This window comes from Phyllobates terribilis, unplaced genomic scaffold (genome assembly GCF_046119375.1).
Source record: "Phyllobates terribilis strain yellow unplaced genomic scaffold, ASM4611937v1 Scaffold_5__5_contigs__length_657084704, whole genome shotgun sequence".
Classification (NCBI taxonomy): Eukaryota; Metazoa; Chordata; class Amphibia; order Anura; family Dendrobatidae; genus Phyllobates; species Phyllobates terribilis.
The window spans coordinates 450403291-450420742 of NW_027362765.1; the positions used below are offsets into that span (position 1 = coordinate 450403291).

Below are 17452 nucleotides of genomic sequence, written 5' to 3' on the forward strand. Positions count from 1 at the left end.
TCTCTATTGTGGACATCTAGGGGTGCTCTACTGTGTCTCCATAAGGACACATAAGGGGCTCTACTATGTATTCGTATGGACACATAGGGGGCTCTACTGTGTCTCTATATGGACATATAGGGGGCTCTACTATGTCTTCATATGGACATATGGAAATCTAGAGGTGCTCTACTATGCCTTCATATGAATATCTAGGGGTGCTCTACTATGTCTTCATATGGACACATAGGGGGCTCTACTATGTCTTTGTTAGAACCTTGCTGTTAGGTTTTTTTTCCTTTGCTGGTCACATGACCTTGTTGGCCTGTTTGGTCCTGCTCCGCCCTTCTGGCTTTGCTGGACTTCATTGTATATCTACTTTCTAGCTAGCCTGTGCTCTGTATCTACTCTGTTAGTTTGCTTGGTCTACGGACCTCTATGTTCTATCTATTTTGTTTGTTCTTCTGTCTGCTACTATTTCTGTTAGGAGGTGTCCCATATTCCTCCCAGTCCTTAGTACTTGTAGGGATTCCCTCCCCACATCTATAGGTCTTCGTACAGACTAGATTAGGACTTTAGCAGGTCTGATCGCAGGATCAGGTTCCCTGTTACATCGTAGGGATTCAGCTGAGTCCTATAGTAGGGACAGATCTCCTCTCTTTCCTTAGCTTTGGTAGCAGAACATAACAGTAAGTCCAGCCAGCAAATTCTCTAAGGAAAGATTTTTTTTTGTTCCATCATGGTGTCGGTTCAGGATTTGGCTAAACACCTGCAGGGACTCTCTCTGGAAGTGGCCGAGCTCCGTCAGCACGTGAGTAACTGTCCTGGAGCATATTTCTTGGAGCCTAAGGTATGTTTGCCGGATTTATTTTTTGGTGAACATCGAGAATTTTTTTCATTTAAAAATGCTTGCTTATTGTATTTTCGTTTGAGACCCAAGTCCTCTGGGGATGAATCCCAGCGCGTAGGGTTCATAATGTCACTTTTGCGCAAAGAGCCTCAGGAGTGGGCCTTTTCTTTGCAACCTAGTGATACATGCTTCAGATCAGTGGATAGTTTTTTTTTCTGCTTTAGGACTATTATATGATGATCCTGACCGTGTGGCATCAGCTGAGACTGAGTTGAGACGTTTAAAACAAGGATCAGGTAATATGGAAAAATATTGTACACATTTTCGTCGTTGGTCCACTCAAACAGGGTGGAACGATTCTGCTCTGAAAAGTCTATTTCTTGCTGGGCTCAGTGAAAGGGTTAAAGACCTGCTAATTGCTTATCCTACACCTGAGGATTTGCAACAGGCTATGCAATTAGCTATACGGGTGGATAGAAGACTGCGTGCTAGGGTTAATGAGAGCAAATCCTCTGCTATGTCAGTTTCTGGTTATGATAATGTGTGTACTAACAGTGGTGAACCGATGGAGATTGGATCGGTGGCACCTCGCTCTCAAGAAAAACACCGTCGTTTTTCAGAAGGCTTGTGTTTCTATTGCGGGAAATCTGGTCATTTGATTAAAGGCTGTGAGCTTCGTATGAAGAAAGAAAAAAAAATGGTCAGTCACGCCCGTATTGCCTGTTTAAATTCCAAGGGTATATTTTTAGCTGCTTCCACGATTGCTCAGGAAAAATTAATGGAATTTCGGGTGTTTGTTGATTGCGGGTCTACACTGAATGTAATTGATGGGGGATTCGTGGAAAAACTCAATTTAAAACCTGAACCTTTATCATCCCCCATTGCTGTGGTTTCTGTGGATGGCTTCCCTTTGAAGAATATTACTCTCAAGGTCTGTGAATTTCCTCTCACTATTAATGGTGTTCACCATGAGAAATTGGATTTGGTAGTGTTGAATAACTTGCCTTCTCCAGTAATATTGGGTTTGCCCTGGTTAAAATTTCACAATCCTGTACTGGATTGGTCTACCAGTGAAATTAAATCCTGGAGCCATAAATGTTATGACAAGTGTTGTAACGGGCGTATTGCAGCTTTGGATAGGGGAGAATTGCCTGTTCCTATTCAGGATTTTTGGAGAGTTTTTTCTGAGAAAGAATCGCAGGTTTTGCCTCCCCATAGAGACTATGATTGTTCTATTGAATTTGTCCCTGGAGCGACTCTTCCTAAAAGTCGTTTATTTAACCTTACTATTCCTGAGAGGAAGGCTTTGGAGGAATACATACAGACAAGTTTGGCCGCCGGTCACATTAGGCCCTCTAAGTCTCCTGTGGCGGTTGGATTTTTTTTTGTAAAAAAAAAGGACGGCGGTTTATGTCCTTGTCTGGATTTTCGTGAGATTAACAAAATTACGGTACGCAATCCTTACCCACTGCCATTGATTCCTGATCTGTTTAACCAGTTATTGGGGGCCAAGTGGTTCTCTAAAATTGACCTTAAGGGGGCATACAATCTGTTGCGCATGAAGGAGGGTGACGAATGGAAGACTGCTTTTAACACTCCTGTGGGTCATTTTGAGAATCTGGTTATGCCTTTTGGTCTTACTAATGCTCCTGCATTTTTTCAGAATCTGATTAATGACATCCTTAGACCTTTGATCGGTAAAAATGTGGTTGTGTATTTGGATGACATTTTGATTTATTCGCCAGATCTGGAGTCTCATTGGCGGAGCGTGCGTGAGGTATTACAGTTATTAATGGACAATTCGCTTTTTGCTAAGCTGGAGAAATGTGAGTTCGCTGTACAGAGAATTAGTTTTTTGGGCTACATTATCTCCAGCAAAGGTTTTGAGATGGATCCGGTTAAGGTTCAGGCTGTGCAGGAATGGCCTAGGCCTATTGGTTTGAAATCGATACAGAGGTTTTTGGGTTTCGCCAATTACTATAGAAAATTCATAAAAAATTTTTCTAGTATTGTCAAACCTCTGACTGATCTCACCAGGAAAGGTGCTGATGCGGTTCAGTGGTCTTCTGAGGCCATTGAAGCTTTTGTGTATCTCAAGGAGAGGTTCACCTCTGCTCCCATCCTTATGCAGCCTGATGTTACTAGGCCGTTTTTGGTTGAGGTTGATGCTTCCTCTGTGGGGGTTGGCGCAGTATTGTCTCAGGATAACGGGGATGGATTACATCCCTGTGCCTTTTTTTCAAAAAAATTTTCGGAGACTGAATTGAATTACGATATTGGTAATCGGGAATTATTGGCTATTAAACTCGCATTTGAACACTGGCGCCACTTCTTGGAAGGTGCGGAATTTCCCGTTCAGGTTCTTACGGATCATAAAAATCTGATATATCTTGACGCTGCCAAGCGCCTGAATGCCCGTCAGGCTAGGTGGGCACTGTTTTTCTCGCGGTTTAATTTCTCCGTTACTTACATCCCTGGTACTAAGAATGTTAAGGCGGATGCCTTGTCTCGCAGTTTTTCTCCCATAGTCGGTGCTGAGAAAGAGGAAAACATTTTACAAGAAGGTGTTGTGATAGCTGCTTTAGACTCCGTTTTGGAAGATGAGATTCTTAAAGCTCAGGAGAATGCCCCATCTAACACTCCTCATGGGAGGTTGTTTGTGCCTGGGACCTTTAGGAGAGATTTGTTTGTTGAGTGTCACGAATCTCGGTTGGCAGGTCATCCCGGAATCTCTGAGACCAAGAGACTGGTGGGTCGCAGTTTTTGGTGGCCTGGATGGCAGAAGGAAGTCATTAAGTGGGTGCGCCAATGTACTATATGTGCTAGATCTAAGTCCTCACATACTCCTGCTGCGGGGTTGCTTTGTCCTTTGGAGGTCCCCAGTGCTCCTTGGACACATTTGGCTATGGACTTTATAACTGACCTTCCCCCCTCTGAGGGTTTTACTGTCATCTGGGTGGTCGTGGACCGTTTTAGCAAGATGTGTCACTTGGTTCCCTTCGTCAAACTGCCCTGCGCTAAAACTCTCGCTAAGGCCTTTGTCAAGGAAATTGTCAGACTTCATGGCATTCCGACTGACATTGTTTCTGATAGGGGTCCTCAGTTCGTGGCTCGTTTTTGGCGTGCCTTTTGTGACAGGTTGGGAATTCATTTGTCGTTTTCATCCGGATATCATCCTGAATCTAATGGCCAGACAGAAAGGAAAAACCAGGATGTTGAGCAGTTCTTGCGTTGTTTTGTGGCAGACAATCAAGAGGGGTGGTCTGAGTTTCTGCCACTTGCCGAATTTGCTCTGAACAATCATACATCTTCTTCTGCTGGTTGTTCGCCTTTTTTTTGTTGTTCTGGGAGACATCCGTCGTTTGGGTCGTTCTCCAAGTTGGGATCTGCCGTGCCTGAGGAGGAGAATTTTTCCGGTGATTTGGAAAGAGTTTGGACGGATGTGCGTGGTAATCTTCAGGAGGCCAACAGAAAATCTAAAGACTACTTTGATAGGAAACGACAGGAGGTTTTGTTCGCTGTTGGTGACATGGTTTGGTTGTCCTCTAGGAATCTGCGGTTAAGGATTCCTTCTAAGAAATTGGGTCCCAAGTTTGTAGGGCCCTTTAAGGTGCTTCAGGTTGTCAACCAATCTGCTGTTAGGTTGGAGGTTCCTACCTCCTGGAGAATTAATCCGGTCTTTCATGTCTCTCTGTTAAAAAAAGCTGTTGTGTCGGATGGTGACGCCTCTGCCTCTGTTCCTCCGGTGGTGGAGGACGGGGAATATGAAATTTCTCGCATCCTTGACTCTAGACGATATAGAGGTAGTTTGCAGTATCTTGTGGCCTGGAAAGGTTTCGGACCCGAGGATAACTCTTGGGTGAGGTCAGATGATGTTTCCGCGTCCAGACTTATCAGAGTGTTTCACAGGAGATTTCCTGATAAGCCTGGTCCTAGGGGATCCGGAGGATCCTCTTAGAAGGGGGGGTACTGTTAGAACCTTGCTGTTAGGTTTTTTTTCCTTTGCTGGTCACATGACCTTGTTGGCCTGTTTGGTCCTGCTCCGCCCTTCTGGCTTTGCTGGACTTCATTGTATATCTACTTTCTAGCTAGCCTGTGCTCTGTATCTACTCTGTTAGTTTGCTTGGTCTACGGACCTCTATGTTCTATCTATTTTGTTTGTTCTTCTGTCTGCTACTATTTCTGTTAGGAGGTGTCCCATATTCCTCCCAGTCCTTAGTACTTGTAGGGATTCCCTCCCCACATCTATAGGTCTTCGTACAGACTAGATTAGGACTTTAGCAGGTCTGATCGCAGGATCAGGTTCCCTGTTACATCGTAGGGATTCAGCTGAGTCCTATAGTAGGGACAGATCTCCTCTCTTTCCTTAGCTTTGGTAGCAGAACATAACAGTCTTCACATGGAAATCTAGGGGTGCTCTACTATTTCTTCATATGGACAAATAGGAGATCTCTAATATGTCTTCATATGGTCATCTAGAGGTGCTCTACTATGTCTTCTTATAGACATCTAGGGGTACTTTTGTATGTCTACTTATGGACATCTAGGGGTGCTCTACTATGTCTCCATATGGACATCTAGGGGTGCTCCACTATGTCTACATATCGACATCTAGGGGTGTTCTACTATGCCTTCAAATTGGCATCTATGGGTGCTCTACTATGTCTTCATATGGACATCTAGGGGTGCTCTACTATGTCTCCATATGGACATCTAGGGGTGCTCTACTATGTCTTCATATGGACATCTAAAGGGGCTCTTCTATGTCTACATATGGACATCTAGGGGTGGTCTACTATGCCTTCAAATGGGCATCTATGGGTGCTCTACTATGTCTCCATATGGACATCTAGGGGTGCTCTACTATGTCTTCATATGGACATCTAAAGGGGCTCTTCTATGTCTACATATGGACATCTAGGGGTGGTCTACTATGCCTTCAAATGGGCATCTATGGGTGCTCTACTATGTCTTCATATGGATATCTAGGGGGGTTCTACTATGTCTTCATATGGACATATAGGAAATCTCTAATATGTCTTCATATGGACATCTAGGGGTGCTCTACTAAGTCTTCAAATGGGCATCTATGGGTGCTCTACTATGTCTTCATATGGACATCTAGGGGTGCTCTACTATGTCTCCATATGGACACCTAGGGGTGCTCTACTATGTCCTCATATGGACATCTAGGTGTGCTCTACTATGTCTTCAACTGGGCATCTATGGGTGCTCTACTATGTCTTCATATGGACATCTAGGGGTGCTCTACTATGTCTCCATATGGACATCTAGGGGTGCTCTACCATGTCTTCATATGGACATCTAGGGGTGCTCTTCTATGTCTACATATGGACATCTAGAGGTGTTCTACCATGTCTTCAAATGAGCATCTATGGGTGCTCTATTATGTCTTCATATGGACATCTAGGGGTGCTCTACTATGTCTACATATGGACATCTAGGGGTGATCTACTATGTCGTCATATGGACATCTAGGGGTGCTCTACTATGTCTTCATACGGACATCTATGGGTGCTCTATGTCTTCATATGGACATCTAGTGGTGCTCTATTATGTCTTCATATGGACATCTAGGGGTGCTCTATTATGTCTTCATATGGACATCTAGGGGTGCTCTACTATGTCTTCATATGGACATCTAGGGGTGCTCTACTCTTTCTTCATATGGACATCTAGGGGTGCTCTACTATGTCTTCATATGGACCTCTAGGGGTGCTCTACTATGTCTTCATATGGACATCTAGGGGTGTTCTACTATGCCTTCAAATGGGCATCTAGGGGTGCTCTACTATGTCTTCAAATGAGCATCTATGGGTGCTCTACTATGTCTCCATATGGACACCTAGGGATGCTCTACTGGGTCTTCATATGGACATCTAGGGGTGCTCTTCTATGTCTACATAAGAACATCTAGGGGTGTTCTACCATGTCTTCAAATGAGCATCTATGTGTGCTCTATTATGTCTTCATATGGACATCTAGGGGTGCTCTACTATGTCTTCATATGGACATCTAGGGGTGCTCTACTATGTCTACATATGGACATCTTGGGGTGCTCTACTATGTCTTCAAATGGGCATCTATGGGTGCTCTACTATGTCTTCATGTGGACATCTAGTGGTGCTTTACTATGTCTTCATATGGACATCTAGGGGTGCTCTACTATGTCTTCATATGGACATCTAGGGGTGCTCTACTATGTCTTCATATGGACATCTAGGGGTGCTCTACTATGTCTTCATATGGACATCTAGGGGTGCTCTACTATGTCTTCATATGGACATCTAGGGGTGCTCTACTATGTCTCCATATGGACACCTAGGGATGCTCTACTATGTCTTCATATGGACATCTAGGGGTGCTCTTCTATGTCTACATAAGAACATCTAGGGGTGTTCTACCATGTCTTCAAATGAGCATCTATGTGTGCTCTATTATGTCTTCATATGGACATCTAGGGGTGCTCTACTATGTCTTCATATGGACATCTAGGGGTGCTCTACTATGTCTACATATGGACATCTAGGGGTGCTCTACTATGTCTTCAAATGGGCATCTATGGGTGCTCTACTATGTCTTCATATGGACATCTAGTGGTGCTCTACTATGTCTTCATATGGACATCTAGGGTGCTCTACTATATCTTCATATGGACATCTAGGGGTGCTCTACTATGTCTTCATATGGACATCTAGGGGTCTTCTACTATGCCTTCAAATGGGCATCTAGGGGTACTCTACTATGTCTTCAAATGAACATCTATGGGTGCTCTACTATGTCTCCATATGGACACCTAGGGATGCTCTACTATGTCTTCATATGGACATCTAGGGGTGCTCTTCTATGTCTACATAAGAACATCTAGGGGTGTTCTACCATGTCTTCAAATGACCATCTATGTGTGCTCTATTATGTCTTCATATGGACATCTAGGGATGCTCTACTATGTCTTCATATGGACATCTAGGGGTGCTCTACTATGTCTACATATGGACATCTTGGGGTGCTCTACTATGTCTTCAAATGGGCATCTATGGGTGCTCTACTATGTCTTCATGTGGACATCTAGGGGTGGTCTACTATGCCTTCAAATGGGCATCTATGGGTGCTCTACTATGTCTTCATCTGGATATCTAGGGGTGCTCTACCATGTCTTCAAATGGGCATCTATGGGTGCTCTATTATGTCTTCATATGGACATCTAGGGGTGCTCTGCTGTGTCTCCATATGGACATCTAGGGGTGCTCTACTATGTCTTCATATGGACATCTAGGGGTGCTCTACCATTTCTTCAAATGGGCATCTATGGGTGCTCTATTATGTCTTCATATGGACATCTGGGGTGCTCTACTATGTCTCCATATGGACATCTAGGGGTGCTCTGCTATGTCCTCATATGGACATCTAGGAGTGCTCTTCTATTTCTACATATGAACATCTAGGGGTGCTCTACTATGTCTTCAAATGGGCATCTATGGGTGCTCTATTATGTCTTCATGTGGACATCTAGAGGGGCTCTTCTATGTCTGCATATGGACATCTAGGGGTGGTCTACTATGCATTCAAATGGGCTTCTATGGGTGCTCTATTATGTCTTCATATGGACATATAGGGCATCTCTAATATGGACACATAGTAAGATGGACACATAATATGGACATATAGGGATCTCTAATGTGGACACATAGGGGGCTCTACTATGTCTTCATATGGACATATAGGGGGCTCTACTATGTCTTCATATGGACATATAGGGGGCTCTACTGTGTCTTTATATGGACATATAGGGGGCTCTACTATGTCTTCATATGGACATATAGGCGATCTCTAATATGGACACATAGTAATATGGACACATAATATGGACATATAGGGATCTCTATTGTGGACACATAGGGGGCTTTACTGTGTCTTCATATGGACATATAGGGGGCTCTACTATGGCTTCATATGGACATATAGGGATCTCTAATGTGGACACATAGGGGGCTCTACTGTGTCTCTATGTGGACATATAGGGGGCTCTACTATGTCGTCATATGGACATATAGGAGATCTCTAATATGTCTTCATATGGACATATGGAAATCTAGAGGTGCTCTACTATGCCTTCAAATGAATATCTAGGGGTGCTCTACTATGTCTTCATATGGACACATAGGGGGCTCTACTATGTCTTCACATGGACATCTAGGGGTGCTCTACTATGTCTTCATATGGACATATAGGAGATCTCTAGTATGTCTTCATATGGTCATCTAGAGCTGCTCTACTATGTCTTCTTATAGACATCTAGGGGTACTTTTGTATGTCTACTTATGGACATCTAGGGGTGCTCTACTATGTCTCCATATGGACATCTAGGGGTTCTCCACTATGTCTTCATATGGACACATAGGGGTGCTCTTCTATGTCTACATATGGACATCTAGGGGTGTTCTACTATGCCTTCAAATTGGCATCTATGGGTGCTCTACTATGTCTTCATATGGACATCTAGGGGTGCTCTACTATGTCTCCATATGGACATCTAGGGGTGCTCTATTATGTCTTCATATGGACATCTAAAGGGACTCTTCTATGTCTACATATGGACTTCTAGGGGTGGTCTACTATGCCTTCAAATGGGCATCTATGGGTGCTCTACTATGTCTCCATATGGACATCTAGGGGTGCTCTACTATGTCTTCATATGGACATCTAAAGGGGCTCTTCTATGTCTACATATGGACATCTAGGGGTGGTCTACTATGCCTTCAAATGGGCATCTATGGGTGCTCTGCTATGTCTTCATATGGATATCTAGGGGGGTTCTACTATGTCTTCATATGGACGTATAGGAGATCTCTAATATGTCTTCATATGGACATCTAGGGGTGCTCTACTAAGTCTTCAAATGGGCATCTATGGGTGCTCTACTATGTCTTCATATGGACATCTAGGGGTGCTCAACTATGTCTCCATATGGACACCTAGGGGTGCTCTACTATGTCTTCATATGGACATCTAGGGGTGCTCTACTATGTCTTCAACTTGGCATCTATGGGTGCTCTACTATGTCTTCATATGGACATCTAGGGGTGCTCTACTATGTCTCCATATGGACATCTAGGGGTGCTCTACCATGTCTTCAAATGGGCATCTAGGGGTGCTCTACTATGTCTTCAAATGAGCATCTATGGGTGCTCTACTATGTCTCCATATGGACACCTAGGGATGCTCTACTATGTCTTCATATGGACATCTAGTGGTGCTCTTCTATGTCTACATAAGAACATCTAGGGGTGTTCTACCATGTCTTCAAATGAGCATCTATGTGTGCTCTATTATGTCTTCATATGGACATCTAGGGGTGCTCTACTATGTCTTCATATGGACATCTAGGGGTGCTCTACTATGTCTACATATGGACATCTAGGGTTGGTCTACTATGCCTTCAAATGGGTATCTATGGGTGCTCTACTATGTCTTCATACGGACATCTAGGGGTGCTCTACTATGTCTTCATATGGACATCTAGGGGTGCTCTACTATGTCTTCATATGGGCATCTATGGGTGCTCTACTATGTCTCCATATGGACATCTAGGGGTGCTCTACTATGTCTTCATATGGACATCTAAAGTGGCTCTTCTATGTCTACATATGGACATCTAGGGGTCATCTACTATGCCTTCAAATAGGCATCTATGGGTGCTCTACTATGTCTTCATATGGATATCTATGGGGGTTCTACTATGTCTTCATATGGACATCTAGGAGTGCTCTTCTATGTCTACATATGAACATCTAGGGGTGCTCTACTATGTCTTCAAATGGGCATCTATGGGTGCTCTATTATGTCTTCATATGGACATCTAGGAGTGCTCTTCTATGTCTACATATGGACATCTAGGGGTGCTCTACTATGTCATCAAATGGGCATCTAGGGGTGCTCTACTATTTCTTCATATGAACATCTAGCGGGGCTCTTCTATGTCTACATATGGACATCTAGGGGTGCTCTACTATGTCTTCAAATGGGCATCTATGGGTGCTCTATTATGTCTTCATATGGACATCTAGGGGTGCTCTACTATGTCTACATATGGACATCTAGGGATGCTCTACTATGTCTTCATGTGGACATCTAGAGGGGCTCTTCTATGTCTGCATATGGACATCTAGGGGTGGTCTACTATGCATTCAAATGGGCATCTATGGGTGCTCTATTATTCCTTCATGTGGACATATAGGAGATCTCTAATATGTCTTCATATGGACATCAAGGGGTGCTCTATTATGTCTTCATATGGACATATAGGGGATCTCTAATATGGACACATAGTAATATGGACACATAATATGGACATATAGGGATCTCTATTGTGGACACATAGGGGGCTTTACTGTGTCTTCATATGGACATATAGGGGGCTCTACTATGTCTTCATATGGACATATAGGGAGCTCTACTGTGTCTTTATTTGGACATATAGGGGGCTCTACTATGTCTTCATATGGACATATAGGCGATCTCTAATATGGACACATAGTAATATGGACACATAATATGGACATACAGTACAGACCAAAAGTTTGGACACACCTTCTCATTTAAAGATTTTTCTGTATTTTCATGACTTTGAAAATTGTACATTCACGCTGAAGGCATCAAAACTATGAATTAACACATGTGGAATTATATACTTAACAAAAAAGTGTGAAACAACTGAAAATATGTCTTATATTCTAGGTTCTTCAAAGTAGCCACCTTTTGCTTTGATGACTGCTTTGCACACTCTTGGCATTCTCTTGATGAACTTCAAGAGGTAGTCATCGGAAATGGTTTTCACTTCACAGGTGTGCCCTTTCAGGTTTAATAAGTGGGATTTCTTGCCTTATAAATGGGGTTGGGACCATCAGTTGTGTTGTGCAGAAGTCTAGTGGATACACAGCTGATAGTCCTACTGAATAGACTGTTAGAATTTGTATTATGGCAAGAAAAAAGCAGCTAAGTAAAGAAAAACAAGTGCCCATCATTATTTTAAGAAATGAAGGTCAGTCAGTCCAAAAATTGGGAAAACTTTGAAAATGTCCCCAAGTTCAGTTGCAAAAACCATCAAGCGCTACAAAGAAACTGGCTCACATGAGGACCGCCCCAGGAAAGGAAGACCAAGAGTCACCTCTGGTTCTGAGGATAAGTTTATGCGAGTCACCAGCCTCAGAAATCGCAGGTTAACAGCAGCTCAGATTAGAGACCAGGTCAATGCCACACAGAGTTCTAGCAGCAGACACATCTCTTCAACAACTGTTAAGAGGAGACTTTGTGCAGCAGGCCTTCATGGTAAAATAGCTGCTAGGAAACCACTGCTAAGGACAAGCAACAAGCAGAAGAGACTTGTTTGGGCTAAAGAACACAAGGAATGGACATTAGACCAGTCGAAATCTGTGCTTTGGTCTGATGAGTCCAAATTTGAGATCTTTGGTTCCAACCACCGTGTCTTTGTGCAACGCATAAAAGGTGAACGGATGGACTCTACATGCCTGGTTCCCACCATGAAGCATGGAGGAGGAGGCGTGATGGTGTGGGGGTGCTTTGCTGGTGACACTGTTGGGGATTTATTCAAAATTGAAGGCATACTGAACCAGCATGGCTATCACAGCATCTTGCAGCGGCATGCTATTCTATCCGGTTTGCTTTTAGTTGGACCATCATTTATTTTTCAACAAGACAATGACCCCAAACACACCTCCAGGCTGTTTAAGGGCTATTTGACCAAAGAGGAGAGTGATGGGGTGCTACGCCAGATGACCTGGCCTCCACAGTCACCAGACCTGAACCCAATCAAGATGGTTTGGGTGAGCTGGACTGCAGAGGGAAGGCAGAAGGGCCAACAAGTGCTAAGCATCTCTGGGAACTCCTTCAAGATTGTTGGAAGACCATTTCCGGTGACTACCTCTTGAAGCTCATCAAGAGAATGCCAAGAGTGTGCAAAGCAGTCATCAAAACAAAAGGTGGCTACTTTGAAGAACCTAGAATATAATACATATTTTCAGTTGTTTCACACTTTTTTGTTAAGTATATAATTCCACATGTGTTAATTCATAGTTTTGATGCCTTCAGTGCGAATGTACAATTTTCATAGTCAAGAAAATACAGACAAATCTTTAAATGAGAAGGTGTGTCCAAACTTTTGGTCTGTACTGTATAGGGATCTCTATTGTGGACACATAGGGGGCTTTACTGTGTCTTCATATGGACATATAGGGGGCTCTACTATGGCTTCATATGGACATATAGGGATCTCTAATATGGACACATAGGGGGCTCTACTATGTCTTCATATGGACATCTAGGAGTGCTCTACTGTGTCTCCATAAGGACACATAAGGGGCTCTACTATGTCTTCGTATGGACACATAGGGGGCTCTACTGTGTCTCTATATGGACATATAGGGGGCTCTACTATGTCTTCATATGGACATATAGGAGATCTCTAATATGTCTTCATATGGACATATGGAAATCTAGAGGTGCTCTACTATGCCTTCATATGAATATCTAGGGGTGCTCTACTATGTCTTCATATGGACACATAGGGGGCTCTACTATGTCTTCACATGGACATCTAGGGGTGCTCTACTATGTCTTCATATGGACATATAGGAGATCTCTAATATGTCTTCATATGGTCATCTAGAGGTGCTCTACTATGTCTTCTTATAGACATCTAGGGGTACTTTTGTATGTCTACTTATGGACATCTAGGGGTGCTCTACTATGTCTCCATATGGACATCTAGGGGTGCTCCACTATGTCTTCATATGGACACATAGTTGTGCTCTTCTATGTCTACATATGGACATCTAGGGGTGTTCTACTATGCCTTCAAATTGGCATCTATGGGTGCTCTACTATGTCTTCATATGGACATCTAGGGGTGCTCTACTATGTCTCCATATGGACATCTAGGGGTGCTCTACTATGTCTTCATATGGACATCTAAAGGGGCTCTTCTATGTCTACATATGGACATCTAGGGGTGGTCTACTATGCCTTCAAATGGGCATCTATGGGTGCTCTACTATGTCTCCATATGGACATCTAGGGGTGCTCTACTATGTCTTCATATGGACATATAGGAGATCTCTAATATATCTTCATATGGACATCTAGGGGTGCTCTACTAAGTCTTCAAATGGGCATCTATGGGTGCTCTACTATGTCTTCATATGGACATCTAGGGGTGCTCTACTATGTCTCCATATGGACACCTAGGGGTGCTCTACTATGTCTTCATATGGACATCTAGGGGTGCTCTACTATGTCTTCAACTGGGCATCTATGGGTGCTCTACTATGTCTTCATATGGACATCTAGGGGTGCTCTACTATGTTTCCATATGGACATCTAGGGGTGCTCTACCATGTCTTCAAATGAGCATCTAGGGGTGCTCTACTATGTCTTCAAATGAGCATCTATAGGTGCTCTACTATGTCTTCATATGGACATCTAGGGGTGCTCTTCTATGTCTACATATGGACATCTAGAGGTGTTCTACCATGTCTTCAAATGAGCATCTATGGGTGCTCTATTATGTCTTCATATGGACATCTAGGGGTGCTCTACTATGTCTACATATGGACATCTAGGGGTGCTCTACTATGTCTTTATATGGACATCTAGGGGTGCTCTACTATGTCTTCATACGGACATCTATGGGTGCTCTACTATGTCTTCATATGGACATCTAGTGGTGCTCTACTATGTCTTCATATGGACATCTAGGGGTGCTCTATTATGTCTTCATATGGACATCTATGGGTGCTCTACTATGTCTTCATATGGACATCTAGTGGTGCTCTACTATGTCTTCATATGGACATCTAGGGGTGCTCTACTATGTCTTCATATGGACATCTAGGGGTGCTCTACTATGTCTTCATATGGACATCTAGGGGTGCTCTACTATGTCTTCATATGGACATCTAGGGGTGTTATACTATGCCTTCAAATGGGTATCTATGGGTGCTTTACTATGTCTTCATATGGACATCTAGGGGTGCTCTACTATGTCTCCTTATGGACACCTAGGGGTGCTCTACTATGTCTTCATATGGACATCTAAGGGTACTCTACCATGTCTTCAAATGGGCATCTATGGGTGCTCTATTATGCCTTCATATGGACATATAGGATAATCTCTAATATGTCTTCATATGGACATCAAGGGATGCTCTATTATGTCTTCATATGGACATCTAGGGATGCTCTACTATGTCTTCATATGGGAATCTGGGGGTGCTCTACTATGTCTTCATATGGACATCCCAGGGTGCTCTACTATGTCTTCATATGGGCATCTATGGGTGCTCTACTATGTCTTCATATGGACATCTAGTGGTGCTCTACTATGTCTTTATATGGACATCTAGGGGTGCTCTACTATGTCTTCATATGGACATCTAGTGGTGCTCTACTATGTCTTCATATGGACATCTAAGGGTGCTCTATTATGTCTTCATATGGACATCTAGGGGTGCTCTATTATGTCTTCATATGGACATCTAGGGGTGCTCTATTATGTCTTCATATGGACATCTAGGGGTGCTCTACTATGTCTTCATATGGACATCTAGGGGTGCTCTACTATGTCTTCATATGGACATCTAGGGTGCTCTACTATGTCTTCATATGGACATCTAGGGGTGCTCTACTATGTCTTCATATGGACATCTAGGGGTGCTCTACTATGTCTTCATATGGACATCTAGGGGTGCTCTACTATGTCTTCATATGGACATCTAGGGGTGCTCTACTATGTCTTCATATGGACATCTAGGGGTGCTGTACTATGTCTCCATATGGACGTCTAGGGGTGCTCTACTATGTCATCATATGGACATCTAGGGTTGCTCTACTATGTCATCATATGGACATCTAGGGGTGCTCTTCTATGTCTACATATGGACATCTAGGGGTGCTCTTTTATGTGTACATATGGACATCTAGGGGTGCTCTTCTATGTCTACATATGGACATCTAGGGGTGCTCTACTATGTCTTCATATGGACATCTAGGGGTGTTATACTATGCCTTCAAATGGGTATCTATGGGTGCTCTACTATGTCTTCATATGGACATCTAGGGGTGCTCTACTATGTCTCCTTATGGACACCTAGGGGTGCTCTACTATGTCTTCATATGGACATCTAAGGGTACTCTACCATGTCTTCAAATGGGCATCTATGGGTGCTCTATTATGCCTTCATATGGACATATAGGATAATCTCTAATATGTCTTCATATGGACATCAAGGGATGCTCTATTATGTCTTCATATGGACATCTAGGGATGCTCTACTATGTCTTCATATGGGAATCTGGGGGTGCTCTACTATGTCTTCATATGGACATCCCAGGGTGCTCTACTATGTCTTCATATGGGCATCTATGGGTGCTCTACTATGTCTTCATATGGACATCTAGTGGTGCTCTACTATGTCTTTATATGGACATCTAGGGGTGCTCTACTATGTCTTCATATGGACATCTAGTGGTGCTCTACTATGTCTTCATATGGACATCTAGGGGTGCTCTATTATGTCTTCATATGGACATCTAGGGGTGCTCTATTATGTCTTCATATGGACATCTAGGGGTGCTCTATTATGTCTTCATATGGACATCTAGGGGTGCTCTACTATGTCTTCATATGGACATCTAGGGGTGCTCTACTATGTCTTCATATGGACATCTAGGGGTGCTCTACTATGTCTTCATATGGACATCTAGGGGTGCTCTACTATGTCTTCATATGGACATCTAGGGGTGCTCTACTATGTCTTCATATGGACATCTAGGGGTGCTCTACTATGTCTTCATATGGACATCTAGGGGTGCTCTACTATGTCTTCATATGGACATCTAGGGGTGCTGTACTATGTCTCCATATGGACGTCTAGGGGTGCTCTACTATGTCATCATATGGACATCTAGGGTTGCTCTACTATGTCATCATATGGACATCTAGGGGTGCTCTTCTATGTCTACATATGGACATCTAGGGGTGCTCTTTTATGTGTACATATGGACATCTAGGGGTGCTCTTCTATGTCTACATATGGACATCTAGGGGTGCTCTGCCTTGTCTCCATATGGAGATGACAGTGGAGGATCAACCCGATTAGCCAGGCAGGGAGCCGCTCTGTAAAAACTTCAGCTCTGGCAGTTTTGAGCATTCCAGGAATTACTTAGACAGTGATTTATCTGAGTGACCTCCGTGTAGTATTACATTTCAGGTTAAAAAGGGACTATCAGTTCTGAGAAGAAAAAAAACAAAATGTGACAGAAAATGAAATTAGAATACCGTACTTTTTTCAAATATATGTCATAGGTAAATCAGATGATTTCCCGCAGTATACACAACAGGGAATGCGGATTTTACTTTCAATTTAGCAGAAATCTAGTAACATTCTTCCTTAGGACCTTTGTACTTTAGGGATAAATATAATAACCACTTTTTTTTTGTTTAGTCACTAGAATCCATACAATGGGAGAAGTTATCGTATTTACATATACATATTGGGCACAACATATAAAAAGATGGATTTAAAA

General features: G+C 43.0%; 1 protein-coding gene across 2 annotated transcripts in view; it reads left to right on the plus strand.

Annotated features, from left to right (window-relative positions):
• CYP17A1 (cytochrome P450 family 17 subfamily A member 1) overlaps nt 1-17452 on the plus strand; it is a 196046-nt gene that overhangs the window by 154718 nt on the left and 23876 nt on the right. The gene's annotated exons all lie outside the window — the stretch shown is intronic.